The 17,500-nt window shown below is 47.6% G+C and overlaps 1 pseudogene across 1 annotated transcript in view; it reads right to left on the bottom strand.

Annotated features, from left to right (window-relative positions):
• The window catches only part of LOC127919488 (nuclear factor 1 X-type-like), a 33,928-nt pseudogene extending 16,574 nt beyond the window's left edge, over positions 1-17,354 (bottom strand). The window contains exons 1-5 of the transcript XR_008103150.1: positions 17,158-17,354; positions 16,705-16,740; positions 12,871-12,998; positions 11,748-11,822; positions 2,215-2,343 (exon numbers count right to left, since the gene is read on the bottom strand). The product of XR_008103150.1 is annotated as a nuclear factor 1 X-type-like (transcript). The remainder of the gene's footprint in view (positions 1-2,214; positions 2,344-11,747; positions 11,823-12,870; positions 12,999-16,704; positions 16,741-17,157) is intronic.
• Between the last annotated feature and the right edge of the window lie 146 nt (positions 17,355-17,500).

The following is a 17,500-nucleotide window of genomic DNA, read 5'->3' as shown; positions in this document are numbered from 1 at the left end:
ACAGGGACTACAGTAGCTGGCAGGCTCATATCTCAGAGGGAGAAGAGGAATTCTCAGACCGGAGGCCTGGAGACCATTTTGCTATCCTCACAACGTTCTTCTATAAGGTGAGGAGGTGGGCCGTTTGAAACAACTAGTGTGTGTGTGTGTGTGTGTGTGTACGCCCGTTACACTTGTGTGTGTTTGCCCTGTTTGAAACAGAACTGGCTCGATCACATGGGCATGGAATTACTGGCATGAAGACACACAAAATAAAGAAAGCGAGAGAGAGAGTGAGACAGAGTGTGGAAAACAGTGATGAGAGAGAGAGAGATAGAGCTGAACTGTTGCAGGCCATGATAATAAATGTCAAGAGATCTCTGGATCTTATCGCTAGTTCTCAGATCAAAGTGGGTTAAATTCTACTACTGCTGATAGGTTGTCTTGGTGAAAGTGGTATCTGCAATTGGGTCTTTCTAATCTCTCTCTTTCTTTCTTAGTGACTATAGTATTAGGGGTGGGGTCTAGAGATCTGTATATCTATACGGGGGTGGGGTCTGGAGATCTGTATATCTATAAGGGGGTGGGGTCTGGAGATCTGTATATCTATAAGGGGGTGGGGTCTAGAGATCTGTATATCTATAAGGGGTGGGGTCTGGAGATCTGTATATCTATAAGGGGGTGGGGTCTAGAGATCTGTATATCTATACGGGGGTAGGGTCTAGAGATCTGTATATCTATAAGGGGGTGGGGTCTGGAGATCTGTATATCTATAAGGGGGTTGGGTCTGGAGATCTGTATATCTATAAGGGGGTTGGGTCTGGAGATCTGTATATCTATAAGGGGGTGGGGTCTGGAGATCTGTATATCTATAAGGGGGTGGGGTCTGGAGATCTGTATATCTATAAGGGGGTAGGGTCTGGAGATCTGTATATCTATAAGGGGGTGGGGTCTGGAGATCTGTATATCTATAAGGGGGTGGGGTCTGGAGATCTGTATATCTATAAGGGGGTGGGGTCTGGAGATCTGTATATCTATACGGGGGTAGGGTCTGGAGATCTGTATATCTATAAGGGGGTGGGGTCTGGAGATCTGTATATCTATAAGGGGGTTGGGTCTGGAGATCTGTATATCTATAAGGGGGTGGGGTCTGGAGATCTGTATATCTATAAGGGGGTGGGGTCTGGAGATCTGTATATCTATAAGGGGGTAGGGTCTGGAGATCTGTATATCTATAAGGGGGTGGGGTCTGGAGATCTGTATATCTATAAGGGGGTGGGGTCTGGAGATCTGTATATCTATAAGGGGTGGGGTCTGGAGATCTGTATATCTATAAGGGGGTAGGGTCTGGAGATCTGTATATCTATAAGGGGGTGGGGTCTGGAGATCTGTATATCTATAAGGGGGTGGGGTCTGGAGATCTGTATATCTATAAGGGGGTAGGGTCTGGAGATCTGTATATCTATAAGGGGGTGGGGTCTGGAGATCTGTATATCTATAAGGGGGTGGGGTCTGGAGATCTGTATATCTATAAGGGGGTAGGGTCTGGAGATCTGTATATCTATAAGGGGGTGGGGTCTGGAGATCTGTATATCTATAAGGGGGTGGGGTCTGGAGATCTGTATATCTATAAGGGGGTGGGGTCTGGAGATCTGTATATCTATAAGGGGGTGGGGTCTAGAGATCTGTATATCTATAAGGGGTGGGGTCTGGAGATCTGTATATCTATAAGGGGGTGGGGTCTAGAGATCTGTATATCTATAAGGGGGTGGGGTCTGGAGATCTGTATATCTATAAGGGGGTGGGGTCTGGAGATCTGTATATCTATAAGGGGGTGGGGTCTGGAGATCTGTATATCTATAAGGGGGTTGGGTCTGGAGATCTGTATATCTATAAGGGGGTGGGGTCTGGAGATCTGTATATCTATAAGGGGGTTGGGTCTGGAGATCTGTATATCTATAAGGGGGTGGGGTCTGGAGATCTGTATATCTATAAGGGGGTGGGGTCTAGAGATCTGTATATCTATAAGGGGGTGGGGTCTGGAGATCTGTATATCTATAAGGGGGTGGGGTCTGGAGATCTGTATATCTATAAGGGGGTGGGGCTTGGTCTCACCTGGACTCACCCCTGCCATCGTGTTGTGTGTGAACGCCATCTATCAACCGTCTCTCTCTCCCTCCCTCTCTTTCTCTATAAGGGTGGTGAGGGACTTTAGGGGTTGGGGCTGGGGCTCACCTGGTCTCACTCCTGCCAGCACGGGCAGCGGGTGGTGTGTGAACGTCATGCGGGGGGACCTCGTCTGGGGCGACAGGGCGTTGAAATCAAACTTCCCCGGCTTCTTAAGAGAACCAGGCGAGGACAGTCCTGGCAACAACAAATAAATGGGATCAATATAAAAAGAATATCAAAATGGGGTAGAAGAGGAGTTGGGTTTAATGTACAATGTTTTGGACTGGCTGCTACACTTAAATCAAAACATGTAAAAGGGAATTCATGATTAGAAAATTGTTATTCTTTGATTGATTGGTTTTAAAGCACTTTGATTGGCTGATGACAGTGCATTGTTATGAATCCTGTTGGATATTGGCAGTTCTCCTAACCAATCCCAGCCTGGCGGGCTCAGGACTTGCATAATTATTAGTATAAACAGTGCCCTCAAAAAATATAATGGGTGAGTTGAAGTTGTGGCTTCGGGGTGGGGGAAGGGTTGATGTAGGGTTGAATCAAGGCAGTAATTAAATCTACAAGCATTTTTAAATCTACTTCCATTGTCTTCCAAGATTGGCTGAATATTCTCCTCTTTCCAAAGCTCCACAGCCTACCATGAGCTATATGAAGCTCCTTTCAAAATAGAAACACTGTATATAAACTACAGTATAGAGCCTGCAGCTGCTCAGTGAGAAAGACAAGCAGACGGAATGGAGAGGGGGAGGGATGAAGGGAGGGAGGGAGGGAGAGAGGCGAGAAAAGCGTGGGAGAATGTGAGTGAAGGAAGGAGAGAGTGAATGATGTCAGAGTGGAACCTGTGAAAATGTAGCAGTATTTTTCGTTTTGTTTCTTTTCCTTTCTAGGAATGTCTGAGATGGACATGTCATAAGATGGTAAACATGGTTCATTATCTTGATCTCACACTCACTCACATACACACACACAACAACCTTCACACACTCACCGATTACCACACACTCACTGATCACCACAAACCCTCACACACTCACCGATTACCACAAACCCTCACACACTCACTGATCACCACAAACACTCACACACTCATCATTTACCACAAAGACTCACATTCACCGATTACCCCAAACACTCAAACACTCACCGATCACCACAAACACTCACCGATTAGCAGACACTCACTGATTACCACACACACACAAACACTCATCGATTAGCAGACACTCACTGATTACCACGCACTCAAACACTCACCGATTAACAGACACTCACTGATTACCACACACACACAAACACTCACCGATTAGCAGACACTCACTGATTACCACACACACACACTCACCGATTAGCAGATACTCACTGATTACCACACACACACAAACACTCACCGATTAGCAGACACTCACTGATTACCACACACTCACCGATTAGCAGATACTCACTGATTACCACACACACACAAACACTCACCGATTAACAGACACTCACTGATTACCACACACACACAAACACTCACCGATTAGCAGACACTCACTGATTACCACACACACACACTCACCGATTAGCAGACACTCACTGATTACCACACACACACACTCACCGATTAGCAGACACTCACTGATTACCACACACACACACTCACCGATTAGCAGACACTCACTGATTACCACACACTCACCGATTAGCAGATACTCACTGATTACCACACACACACAAACACTCACCGATTAGCAGACACTCACTGATTACCACACACACACAAACACTCACCGATCAGCAGACACTCACTGATTACCACACACAAACACTCACTGATTAGCAGACACACCCACATTCACTTTAACATTCAGACCCAGGACCTTTTCTTACAATTTTTTGTCATTTTCATATTAATCCTAGAATCCTAACAGAATCCCAAACTTTGTGGTCTATTTCTGAGGTCCTGGCATTAAAATCCTTAAAATCCAATTCAACCACAATTCCTCCGGTTCCAGCTGGGTATGTGTGAAAGTCTATGGAGAGAGAGTGCAGTGTGGGGGCGTGTAAACAAAACGGTGTGAAAGAGTTAAGTCTGCAGCAGGTGGGAGGGAGGGAGTGACTAATATGTGTGAACCATTTATGTCTTTAACAGACATATTTCATTTTTAGTTAACCAGGCCTAGGATCTAGTGGGTATAGTGTGTGTGTGAGTTTCATTTATAACCAAGGCTAGGAGGCTAGGATGCAAGTGGGCTAGGAGGCTAGGGGGCTAGGAGGCTATGGGGATAGGAGGCTAGGGAGCTAGGAGGCTATGGGGATAGGAGGCTAGGGAGCTAGGAGGCTAGGGGGCTAGGAGGCTATGTGGCTAGGGGGCTAGGAGGATAGGAGGCTAGGGGGCTAGGAGGCTATGTGGCTAGGGGGCTAGGAGGATAGGAGGCTAGGGGGCTAGGAGGCTATGTGGCTAGGGGGCTAGGAGGCGAGGGGGCTAGGAGGCTAGGGGGCTAGGAGGATAGGAGGCAAGGGGGATAGGAGGCTAGGGGGATAGAAGGCTAGGGGGCTAGGAGGCTATATGGCTAGGAGACTAGGGGGCTAGGAGGCTAGGGGGCTAGGAGGCTAGGGAGCTAGGAGGCAAGGGGGCTAGGGCGGGTGTATTGTAGCTGTCAGACTAATTGGAGCCATGGAAGAGAGGTGGAGAACCATGCCTGATTCCACTGCTGACACGGTTACTGTGATGTCTGACACCAACGGTTACTGTGATGTCGGACACCAACGGTTACTGTGACGTCTGACACCAATGGTTACTGTGACGTCTGACACCAACGGTTACTGTGATGTCTGACACCAACGGTTACTGTGATGTCGGACACCACAACGGTTACTGTGACGTCTGACACCAATGGTTACTGTGACGTCTGACACCAACGGTTACTGTGATGTCTGACACCAGCGGTTACTGTGAAGTCTGACACCAACGGTTACTGTGACATCTGACACCAACAGTTACTGTGACGTCTGACACCAATGGTTACTGTGAAGTCTGACACCAACGGTTACTGTGACATCTGACACCAACGGTTACTGTGACGTCTGACACCAATGGTTACTGTGACGTCTGACACCAACGGTTACTGTGATGTCTGACACCAGCGGTTACTGTGACGTCTGACAACAACGGTTACTGTGACGTCTGACACCAGCGGTTACTGTGATGTCTGACAACAACGGTTACTGTGATGTCTGACAACAACGGTTACTGTGATGTCTGACAACAACGGTTACTGTGATGTCTGACAACAACGGTTACTGTGATGTCTGACACCAGCGGTTACTGTGACGTCTGACAACAACGGTTACTGTGACGTCTGACACCAGCGGTTACTGTGATGTCTGACAACAACGGTTACTGTGAAGTCTGACACCAGCGGTTACTGTGATGTCTGACAACAACGGTTACTGTGACGTCTGACAACAACGGTTACTGTGATGTCTGACAACAACGGTTACTGTGAAGTCTGACACCAGCGGTTACTGTGATGTCTGACACTAGCGGTTACTGTGACGTCTGACACCAGCGGTTACTGTGACGTCTAACAACAACGGTTACTGTGATGTCTGACACCAGCGGTTACTGTGACGGGTATGGTAGTAGTTGCCAGGCGCACCGGTTTGAGTGTGTCAAGAACTGAAACGTTGCTGGGTTTTTCACTCTCAACAGTTTCATGTGTGTATCAATGGTCCACCACCCACAGGACATCCAGCCAACTTGACTCAACTGAGGGAAGCATTGGAGTCAACATGGACCAGCATCCCTGTGGACAGGTTCCGACACCTTATAGAGTCCATGCCCCAGTGAATTGAGGCTGAGGGTAAAGGTGGTGGTGGAACTCAATATTAGGAAGGTGTTCTTAATGTTTTGTATACTCAGTGTATACCCCACTATATACGAGCACAGAGGGACAAACTGACAGAGGATTTCATCCAGTGGCTTCCCCTACAATAACAGAGACGAGACCCATGTTATGTATCTACTCTGGCTGTGTGTGTGTGTCTCACTACACTGTCCTCTCTCCTCCTGGCAGACCACAGCAGTGGACTGGCAACCAATCAAGTGCTCCTGTTGACCCCTCTGCCTCTCTACACTAACAGGCCTGCCACCAGATGTGCCTTCAAAACAGTCTCTTGCTCGCACAAACACACAAGCACGTATGTACCCACACGCTCATACACACGCTCATACGCACGCACGCACGCGCACACACACACACACATTGGCTTAAAGCAGTAAAAGGGAAACCAGAAGGAATTCCCTTATCCAGACTAAACAGAGGCTGCGTCCCAAATGACACCCTATTCCCTATATAGTGTTTTGTCAAAAGTAGCGCACTGCTATTTGGGACGCACACAGTAGTGCAGAAGACCATCAAAGGCTCTAACTAACTCATATTAGAAGCAGCAGAGGCCCCTTGCAAATCTCTAGTGGTCTTAAACATTTCAGAATCATTTGGAACTCATTTGAAATCATGGTTATTTCTAACCCCCAGCGCCCCGAGACACACACACACACTTCACTCTCCCTCCAGCCCCTGTGGAGCAGATGTCGCCAGCAGCCTTGCTACTCCCAAGGCCACACACACAGACACACACACACACACACACACACACACACACACACACACACACACACACACACACACACACACACACACACACACACACACACACACACACACACACACACACACACACACACACACACACACACACACACAGAAGCACCATCTGGGACTAGAGCTTGTGTGTGTGTGTGTGTGTGTGTGTGTGTGTGTGTGTGTGTGTGTGTGTGTGTGTGTGTGTGTGTGTGTGTGTGTGTGTGTGTGTGTGTGTGTGTGTGTGTGTAGCAAGGCTGCTGGCAACATTTACTGTACATACTCTGTCTGTCTGTCTGTCTGTCTGTCTGTCTGTCTGTCTGTCTGTCTGTCTGTCTTGCATGTGTGTGCTCAATTGGCTATGGAGGGAGTAGAATAGGGGTTTACTATGGTGGTGTGTGTTGGCGTTTGTTTTTTGTGTGCTTGCTTGTTTTCCTACCCTCCACCAGGATAGGAACTCCCAGCTGTGGTTTGCCTGTAGCAGGTGGAACCCTCCAGAAAGCAACACACACGGTAGAGTGTTGCTTTGGTGTTGATATTCCACTTCCTTATGTTATCAAGTACATTTTGCCAAGACAAATTTGATTCTTTATGTTTTGAATCGCTCAGTGGGGTCTTTCTCTATCATATCGTTAACATCATATCCTAAAAGTCAGATGTCGTACCCTAATACATCCCATAATAAGCAGAGAACTCTGCTGACAGAGCAGTGCAGCGTTATCGCCGAAAAAGTTTCACATTTTGTGGTGGTCGTCCACAGGTCGCAAATAGCAAGCTGAATTAAATGTTAAAGGTTGTGAAAATAAAAAAGCTTTCGTTACGCTCAGTACTCCGGTGTTCATTTCACAAAGATACACTTGTTTTTGTGAGAAATCTCCGAAGAAGAAGAGGAACTTTGCATTAATATGAACATTGTATACTAAAATATGAAAACATGTCATGTCTCAAAATGGATATCCATTGATACCCATCTTACCTCTATATTGTTTTATGTCCTCGGGATTTGAGAAGAAAGATGAGGCGTTCATTGGTAAGACTGTCCGGTATTCTTCCTTTTCGCACAGCATCCAGCCTAGCTGACTAGATGTTGCTTTCCTGATTTATGAGCACTTTTTCCCCCTGGCCTCCATTGATTTAGTCACTCTAATTTTGACCCTCCTACAAGGAGGGATTATGACACGCGGTTTGGACCATTGGTTATCTTAGCAGAGTATCTACACAATTAACATATTATTTTACCCAGTGTTCGAAAGTTGGGTTTTTGATTGGACACCTTACCATCTCCTTACCATCTCCCATTCTAAATCTCATTTCATCTGCCAGACAGTAGAACTGATCACCTTCTATCTCTCCATCTCTCTTTCTCCTTCCCTCAGTCCCTCAGAAAAGGACACACGGTCATCTCACATCTCTAAAGTCGACAGCTCTCTCTCAACACATTACATACTATATACACAAATGCCTCACATTTGTAATGAATTTGGGTTTGTCCATTAGTTTTGGTTAAATGAATTGGCGAGAGGGTCACCCAGGGCTGCATCCAGCCTATTCCCTATGTAGTTCACTACTTTTGTCCAGAACCCATTTTTATTGTTTTTAACCTTTATTTAACTAGGCAAGTCAGTTAAGAACAAATTGTTATTTACAATGAGACCTACTCCGGCCAAACCTGGACGACGCTGGGCCAATTGTGCACCACCCTATGGGACTCCCAATCAGGGCTGGTTGTGATACAGCCTGGAATCGAACTAGACCGCTGTGCCACTCAGATTTGTTACACATACACTACAGTACATGACCAAAAGTATGTGGACACCTGCTCTTCTAACATCTCATTCCAAAATGATGTGCATTAATATGGAGTTGGTGCCTCCTTTGCTATTATAACACACTCCACTCTTCTGGGAAGGCTTTCCACTAGATGTTGGAACATTGCTGCGGGAACTTGCTTCCATTCAACCACAAGAGCATTAGTGAGTTGGGCACTGATGTTAGGCGATTAGGCCTGGTTCATAGTTGGCGTTCAAATTCATCCCAAAAGTGTTTGATGGGGTTGAGGTCAGGGCTCTGTGCAGGCCAGTTAAGTTCTTCCACCGATCTCGACAAACCATTTCTGTATGGACCTTGCTTTAGGCACTGTCATGCTGAAACAGGAAAGGGCCTTCGCTAAACTGTTGGCACAAAGTTGGAAGCACAGAACTGTCTAGAATGTCATTGTATGTTGTAGCGTTAAAAAACAGCCCCAGACCATTATTCCTCCTCCACCAAACTTTACAGTTGGCACTATGCATTCGGGCAGGTAGCTTTCTCCTGGCTTCCGCCAAACCCAGATTCATCCATTGGACTGCCAGATAATGAAGCGTGATTCATCACTCCAGAGAACGCGAGTCCACTTCAGCCGACACTTGGCAATGCGCATGGTGATCTTAGGCTTGTGTGCGGCTACTCGGCCATGGAAACCCATTTCATTAAGCTTCAGATGAACAGTCCTTGTGCCGACGTTGCTTCCAGAGGCAATTTAGAATTCGGTAGTGAGTGTTGCAACTGAGGACAGACCATTTTTATGCACTACTCGCATCAGCGCTTTGTTGTCATTCAACAACACATTTTAATGCACATTTTTCACATGAGAAATACTGCACCAAACAGCTTAGTTAGATGTAAAATTGCGCGACTAAGATCTCCTCTACAAAAACAAAAAAATGTATGACAGATTTCTTGAGTTATCTTAGATTAATTCTGACTATTTTGAGGAAGTGGATACTGGCTACGGCGCCTCAAGATGGACAATCAGTACTATTGCCACTTTTTTTTTTTCAAGCGAAGGTCTTTTAAGGTTGTATGCAAGCACACTCGTTTGGTTCCCCAAGCCAAGTTCAGCTAGGTGCCAGCAGTACTGAAGCATGCGGAAGCCTTAAGGCAGACAGCATGTGTATGTGTGTGTGTGTTAATTAAATTCACAGCTCAGCTAACTGGAGCAGGTCTGAGCAAACCATAGGGCCTAGCACAGAACCTCTCTCCCTCTCTCTCTCCCTAGGGTTTCTACTGCTGCACATGTTTTCAATTAGAGAAAGGGGATGGAGGGAGAAAGGGAGAGAGAGAAAGACTGAGAGAAAGACAGAGAGAGAGACAGAGAGAGAAAGACAGAGAGAGTGAGAGACAGAGAGAGAAAGAGAGAGAAAGACAGAGAGAGAGAGAGAGAGAAAGACAGAGAGAAAGACAGAGAGAGAGACAGAGAGAGAGACAGAGAGAGAGACAGAGAGAGAGACAGAGAGAGAAAGACAGAGAGAGAGAGAGAAAGAAAGAAAGAGCAGCTGTGGTAACAAATAACAGTAAAGAAGGTATGAGTTGGTGTATGTACAGATATACACTGAGTGTACACATATTGAAAGAGGAATGACTGAGTTATACACAGTCTAGGTAGATATGAGTTATACACAGTGTGGGTAGATATGAGTTATACACAGTGTGGCTAGATATGAGTTATACACAGTAGGGAGATATGAGTTATATACAGTAGGGAGATATGAGTTATATACAGTAGGGAGATATGAGTTATTTACAGTAGGGGGATATGAGTTATATACAGTAGGGAGATATGAGTTACATACAGTAGGGGGATATGAGTTATATACAGTAGGGAGATATGAGTTATTTACAGTAGGGGGATATGAGTTATATACAGTAGGAGATATGAGTTACATACAGTAGGGGATATGAGTTATATACAGTAGGGGGATATGAGTTATATACAGTAGGGGGATATGAATTATATACAGTAGGGGATATGAGTTATATACAGTAGGGAGATATGAGTTATATACAGTAGGGGGATATGAATTATATACAGTAGGGGGATATGAGTTATATACAGTAGGAGATATGAGTTATATACAGTAGGGGATATGAATTATATACAGTAGGGGATATGAGTTATATACAGTAGGGAGATATGAGTTATATACAGTAGGGGGATATGAATTATATACAGTAGGGGGATATGAGTTATATACAGTAGGTAGATATGAGTTATACACAGTGTGGCTAGATATGAGTTATACACAGTAGGGAGATATGAGTTATATACAGTAGGGAGATATGAGTTATATACAGTAGGGAGATATGAGTTATATACAATAGGGGATATGAGTTATATACAGTAGGGAGATATGAGTTATTTACAGTAGGGAGATATGAGTTATTTACAGTAGGGAGAGGGAGATATGAGTTATTTACAGTAGGGGGATATGAGTTATATACAGTAGGGAGATATGAGTTACATACAGTAGGGGGATATGAGTTATATACAGTAGGGGGATATGAGTTATATACAGTAGGGGATATGAATTATATACAGTAGGGGGATATGAGTTATATACAGTAGGGAGATATGAGTTATATACAGTAGGGGGATATGAATTATATACAGTAGGGGGATATGAGTTATATACAGTAGGGAGATATGAGTTATATACAGTAGGGGGATATGAATTATATACAGTAGGGGATATGAGTTATATACAGTAGGGAGATATGAGTTATATACAGTAGGGAGATATGAGTTATATACAGTAGGGAGATATGAGTTATATACAGTAGGGGATATGAATTATATACAGTAGGGGATATGAGTTATATACAGTAGGGAGATATGAGTTATATACAGTAGGGGATATGAATTATATACAGTAGGGGGATATGATTATATACAGTAGGGGGATATGTAGGGAGATATGAGTTATATACAGTAGGGAGATATACAGTAGGGAGATGAGTTACATACAGTAGGGGGATATGAGTTATATACAGTAGGGAGATATGAGTTATATACAGTAGGGAGATATGAGTTACATACAGTAGGGGGATATGAGTTATATACAGTAGGGAGATATGAGTTATATACAGTAGGGAGATATGAGTTACATACAGTAGGGAGATATGAGTGTAATATGTTCTAACCATGGTAAGGAAACTGCACTCCATCATGTTCATGTTTTATCTTCCTCTCCTGCACACTGGCCAAATGGTGCTGCACTGTAGGTGGAGAAGGAGAGGGTTAACAATGAGAGATATATAGAGAGACGAAGGGCAGAGAGCAAGAGGGAGAGAGAGAGAGGGGGAGAGAGAGAGGGCGAGAGAGTGGGGGAGAAAGAGAGAGAGAGAAAGAGAGAGAGAGAGAGAGAAAGAGAGAGAGAGAGAGAGAGGCAGAGAGAGAGAGAGCGAGAGAGAGTGGGGAGAAAGAGAGAGAGAGAGAAAGAGAGAGAGAGAGAGAGAAAGAGAGAGCGAGAGAGAGAGGCAGAGGAGAGAGAGAGAGAGAGAGAGAGAGAGAGAGAGAGAGAGAGAGAGAGCGAGCGAGAGAGAGAGGCAGAGAGAGGCAGAGAGAGAGAGCGAGCCAGAGAGAGAGCGAGGCAGAGAGAGAGAGGCAGAGAGAGGGGGCAGCTTAAGATTTTTAAGACAGTAGTTGATGTAGTGATTGATCATGGATAACATTGTGGTAAAGTTAGTTCATGGTTACTGTACTGCATTGTTGCTTACTTATCAGGTGACGGTCAACATGGTGTGAGCTTGGGGATGGGGAATGAAGGTCTCCACCTGGTTACAGGTGGGAAGAAGAGGATATGGAGTCAGTTCTGGTCTCAAATCAGTCTTAGGGAGACAGAGTGTGTGAAAGGTCTCCACTAGTATTGATGAATAGGTGGAATGTCACTTCTGGTCTCGAATCAATTTAAATGGAGGCAGGAGCAAAGAGATGTTCTGGGAAGTTATGAAGTCAGTTTCAAATCAGTTTAGAAGAGACAGGCTCTAATCCAATATCCACACTAGCGCACCAATTAGAATGAAGCGTTGGACAAGCTTTCTAAGTGGTATGCTAGTGAGGATGATCTTGCCAGTGTGAATTTTGGAACAGTGAGTGACAAGTGAGAAGGAAAGAGGTGTTTCGGGAGGGGTGTTTAGAGTTAGGTGTTTTGAAGAACAGTGTGTTGTGGTGAGTTTGGAGAGAAGAGTTCGGTAAGAATGGTCCAGGGTCGGGGTACAGGTATAAGGGTAAAGGTAGAGATTGGGGGCTAGGGGAGTGTCCTACCTGCATCCATGTCGTTGGGCCAGCCGCTGGACTGGGAGGAGCCTGCGGCTGGGGAGCGTCCGGGGTAGAAGACGCCGTCCGTGGGGCTCTCCAGCTCACTGTCGTCTAACGACTTCCTCTTGTTAGAGCTGCGGAGAGGAAGAGGGGAGAGAGGAGTCAAGAATGGCTCCCTATTCCCTATGTAGTACACTAGGCCCTGGCCTAAAGTAGTGCACTATTGGACCAGAGTCTAGTCGAATGGTCAACACTTGCTTCCCTGCGGCAGGAATCCAGTTCGATCCCTGAATGAGCCCTACACATTTCTGCTTCCACTTCTGTCTTCCACTACTGTCTCCCTGCTCCTGTCTCCCTGCTCCTGTCTCCCACTTCTGTCTCCCACTACTGTCTCCCACTACTATCTCCCTGCTCCTGTCTCCCACTACTGTCTCCCTGCTCCTGTCTCCCACTACTGTCTCCCACTACTGTCTCCCACTACTGTCTCCCTGCTCCTGTCTCCCACTTCTGTCTCCCTGCTCATGTCTCCCACTTCTGTCTCCCTGCTCCTGTCTACCACTACTGTCTCCCTGCTCCTGTCTCCCACTTCTGTCTCCCTGCTCCTGTCTTCCACTACTGTCTCCCTGCTCCTGTCTCCCACTTCTGTCTCTCTGCTCCTGTCTTCCACTACTGACTCCTTGCTCCTGTCTCCCAATTCTGTCTCCCACCCTGTCTCCCTGCACCTGTCTCCCACTTCTGTCTCCCTGCTCCTGTCTCCCACTACTGTCTCCCACTACTGTCTCCCTGCTCCTGTCTCCCTGCTCCTGTCTCCCACTTCTGTCTCCCACTACTGTCTCCCTGCTCCTGTCTCCCACTACTGTCTCCCACTACTGTCTCCCACTACTGTCTCCCTGCTCCTGTCTCCCATTTCTGTCTCCCACTTCTGTCTCCCTGCTCCTGTCTCCCACTACTGTCTCCCACTACTGTCTCCCACTACTGTCTCCCTGCTCCTGTCTCCCACTTCTGTCTACCACTACTGTCTCCCTGCTCCTGTCTCCCACTTCTGTCTCCCTGCTCCTGTCTTCCACTACTGTCTCCCTGCTCCTGTCTCCCAGCTCCTGTCTCCCACTTCTGTCTCCCTGCTCCTGTCTCCCACTTCTGTCTACCACTACTGTCTCCCTGCTCCTGTCTCCCACTTCTGTCTCCCAGCTCCTGTCTCCCACTTCTGTCTCCCTGCTCCTATCTTCCACTACTGACTCCTTGTTCCTGTCTACCACTACTGACTCCTTGCTCCTGTCTACCACTACTGTCTCCCTGCTCCTGTCTACCACTACTGTCTCCCTGCTCCTGTCTCCCTGCTCCTGTCTTCCACTACTGACTCCCTGCTCCTGTCTTCCACTACTGACTCCTTGCTCCTGTCTACCACTACTGGCTCCCTGCTCCTGTCTCCTGCTCCTGTCTTCCACTACTGACTCCCTGCTCCTGTCTTCCACTACTGACTCCTTGCTCCTGTCTACCACTACTGTCTCCCTGCTCCTGTCTACCACTACTGTCTCCCTGCTCCTGTCTCCCTGCTCCTGTCTTCCACTACTGACTCCCTGCTCATGTCTTCCACTACTGACTCCTTGCTCCTGTCTACCACTACTGTCTCCTGCTCCTGTCTACCACTACTGTCTCCCTGCTCCTGTCTCCTGCTCCTGTCTTCCACTACTGACTCCCTGCTCCTGTCTCCTGCTCCTGTCTTCCACTACTGACTCCCTGCTCCTGTCTCCCTGCTCCTGTCTTCCACTACTGTCTCCTGCTCCTGTCTTCCACTACTGTCTCCCTGCTCCTGTCTCCCACTTCTGTCTCCCTGCTCCTGTCTCCCACTTCTGTCTCCCTGCTCCTGTCTCCCACTTCCTCTCTGCTCCTGTCTTCCACTACTGACTCCCTCCTGTCTCCCAATTCTGTCTCCCAATTCTGTCTCCCTGCACCTGTCTCCCACTTCTGTCTCCCTGCTCCTGTCTCCCACTACTGTCTCCCACTACTGTCTCCCTGCTCCTGTCTCCCTGCTCCTGTCTCCCATTTCTACTTCTGTCTCCCTGCTCCTGTCTCCCACTACTGTCTCCCACTACTGTCTCCCACTACTGTCTCCCTGCTCCTGTCTCCCACTTCTGTCTACCACTACTGTCTCCCTGCTCCTGTCTCCCACTTCTGTCTCCCTGCTCCTGTCTTCCACTACTGTCTCCCTGCTCCTGTCTCCCAGCTCCTGTCTCCCACTTCTGTCTCCCTGCTCCTGTCTCCCACTTCTGTCTACCACTACTGTCTCCCTGCTCCTGTCTCCCACTTCTGTCTCCCAGCTCCTGTCTCCCACTTCTGTCTCCCTGCTCCTATCTTCCACTACTGACTCCTTGTTCCTGTCTACCACTACTGACTCCTTGCTCCTGTCTACCACTACTGTCTCCCTGCTCCTGTCTACCACTACTGTCTCCCTGCTCCTGTCTCCCTGCTCCTGTCTTCCACTACTGACTCCCTGCTCCTGTCTTCCACTACTGACTCCTTGCTCCTGTCTACCACTACTGGCTCCCTGCTCCTGTCTCCCTGCTCCTGTCTTCCACTACTGACTCCCTGCTCCTGTCTTCCACTACTGACTCCTTGCTCCTGTCTACCACTACTGTCTCCCTGCTCCTGTCTACCACTACTGTCTCCCTGCTCCTGTCTCCCTGCTCCTGTCTTCCACTACTGACTCCCTGCTCCTGTCTTCCACTACTGACTCCTTGCTCCTGTCTACCACTACTGTCTCCCTGCTCCTGTCTACCACTACTGTCTCCCTGCTCCTGTCTCCCTGCTCCTGTCTTCCACTACTGACTCCCTGCTCCTGTCTCCCTCCCTGTCTTCCACTACTGACTCCCTGCTCCTTCTCCCTGCTCCTGTCTTCCACTACTGTCTCCCTGCTCCTGTCTTCCACTACTGACTCCCTGCTCCTGTCTCCCACTTCTGTCTCCCTGCTCCTGTCTTCCACTACTGACTCCTTGCTCCTGTCTACCACTACTGTCTCCTGCTCCTGTCTCCCTGCTCCTGTCTTCCACTACTGACTCCCTGCTCCTGTCTTCCACTACTGACTCCTTGCTCCTGTCTACCACTACTGTCTCCTGCTCCTGTCTACCACTACTGTCTCCCCTGCTCCTGTCTCCTGCTCCTGTCTTCCACTACTGACTCCCTGCTCATGTCTTCCACTACTGACTCCTTGCTCCTGTCTACCACTACTGTCTCCCTGCTCCTGTCTACCACTACTGTCTCCCTGCTCCTGTCTCCCTGCTCCTGTCTTCCACTACTGACTCCCTGCTCCTGTCTCCCTGCTCCTGTCTTCCACTACTGACTCCCTGCTCCTGTCTTCCACTACTGTCTCCCTGCTCCTGTCTTCCACTACTGACTCCCTGCTCCTGTCTCCCACTTCTGTCTCCCTGCTCCTGTCTCCCACTTCTGTCTCCCTGCTCCTGTCTCCCACTACTGTCTCCCTGCTCCTGTCTCCCACTACTGTCTCCCTGCTCCTGTCTCCCACTACTGTCTCCCTGCTCCTGTCTCCCACTACTGTCTCCCTGCTCCTGTCTCCCACTACTGTCTCCCTGCTCCTGTCTCCCTGCAGCCTTTATTTAACCAGGGAAGTCACATTGAGAGTTCGGGCAGAGGAAGAGGACAGCAGGATGAGAACAGTAGAAATGGACAGGAAGGAGAGGGTTGAAAACAGACACAGAGGTAAACCTGAAAGGCTGATGTGGGTGAGAGTACGTTTAAGGATATGAGATGTGAGCACAGGACCTTTTCTGAGTTTGTTTTAAGTATAGTCGGCAGGACAGTGTGTGTGTGTGTCAGAATAACTACCTCCGTGGAAGGTTTGCGTACAGCTCGACCTCAGACCTACAGTGCAAGAGAAGATAGAAAGAGAGAGAGAGGTGGAGAGAAGGATAGGGGGGGAAGGAGAGAGCATCACACATTTATAAGACCAGAAAGACAGGGAGACACAACGAGAGAGAAGAAAGAGATGGAACTCTCAGAGATGGAATGGACCAGAACACTCATAACGGTTATCAACTGAGGCAGTCTACAATGTCCCACATACATACTATCGAGTACAGCCTGTAGATATCATACCTGGGTTCAAACTGTATTTGTTTTCCTTCATCAAATACTATTTGAACCCAGGTCTAGTGGAGGAGCAGCTCTTTTCAATTAGGAACCTTTGAGTGGGTGGAACCTGTGTGACCGCTAAGCTGTTTGTTTCACCTAGGAACCATAGAGTGGAGGGAACTTAATTTAAGTGAGACCTACATGTACCTGGTGGAAGGGGGGGATGCGAGGGAGCGTCGCCCCAGAGCCACCTGGTTGATGTTGTAGTAGCCAGGACTCTCCAGGTCAGCCAGGGAGAAGTTAGGACCAGACGCTGTGGCTACAGGAGCTGGGAGAACACAGGAACAGGAGGAGGAGGAGGAGACATTTAGAAGACAGTAAATCAGCATTTGGATTGTGGAATTTGAAGATCAAATGGCCAGCCAAGAGAACATTGGAAGAGTATGGAGAGAAAAACCGAGGGATAAGAGAGACTGAGCGAGAAGAAAGAGAAGGTGAGTGAGTGTGTGTGAGAGAGAGATAGATAGAGTTATTGATATAGATAGATAGA

Source organism: Oncorhynchus keta, unplaced genomic scaffold, assembly GCF_023373465.1.
Source record: "Oncorhynchus keta strain PuntledgeMale-10-30-2019 unplaced genomic scaffold, Oket_V2 Un_contig_16796_pilon_pilon, whole genome shotgun sequence".
In the NCBI taxonomy this organism is placed as follows: domain Eukaryota; kingdom Metazoa; phylum Chordata; class Actinopteri; order Salmoniformes; family Salmonidae; genus Oncorhynchus; species Oncorhynchus keta.
The sequence above is the reverse complement of the archived record's forward strand: the minus strand, read 5'-3'. Positions and strand labels throughout refer to the sequence as shown.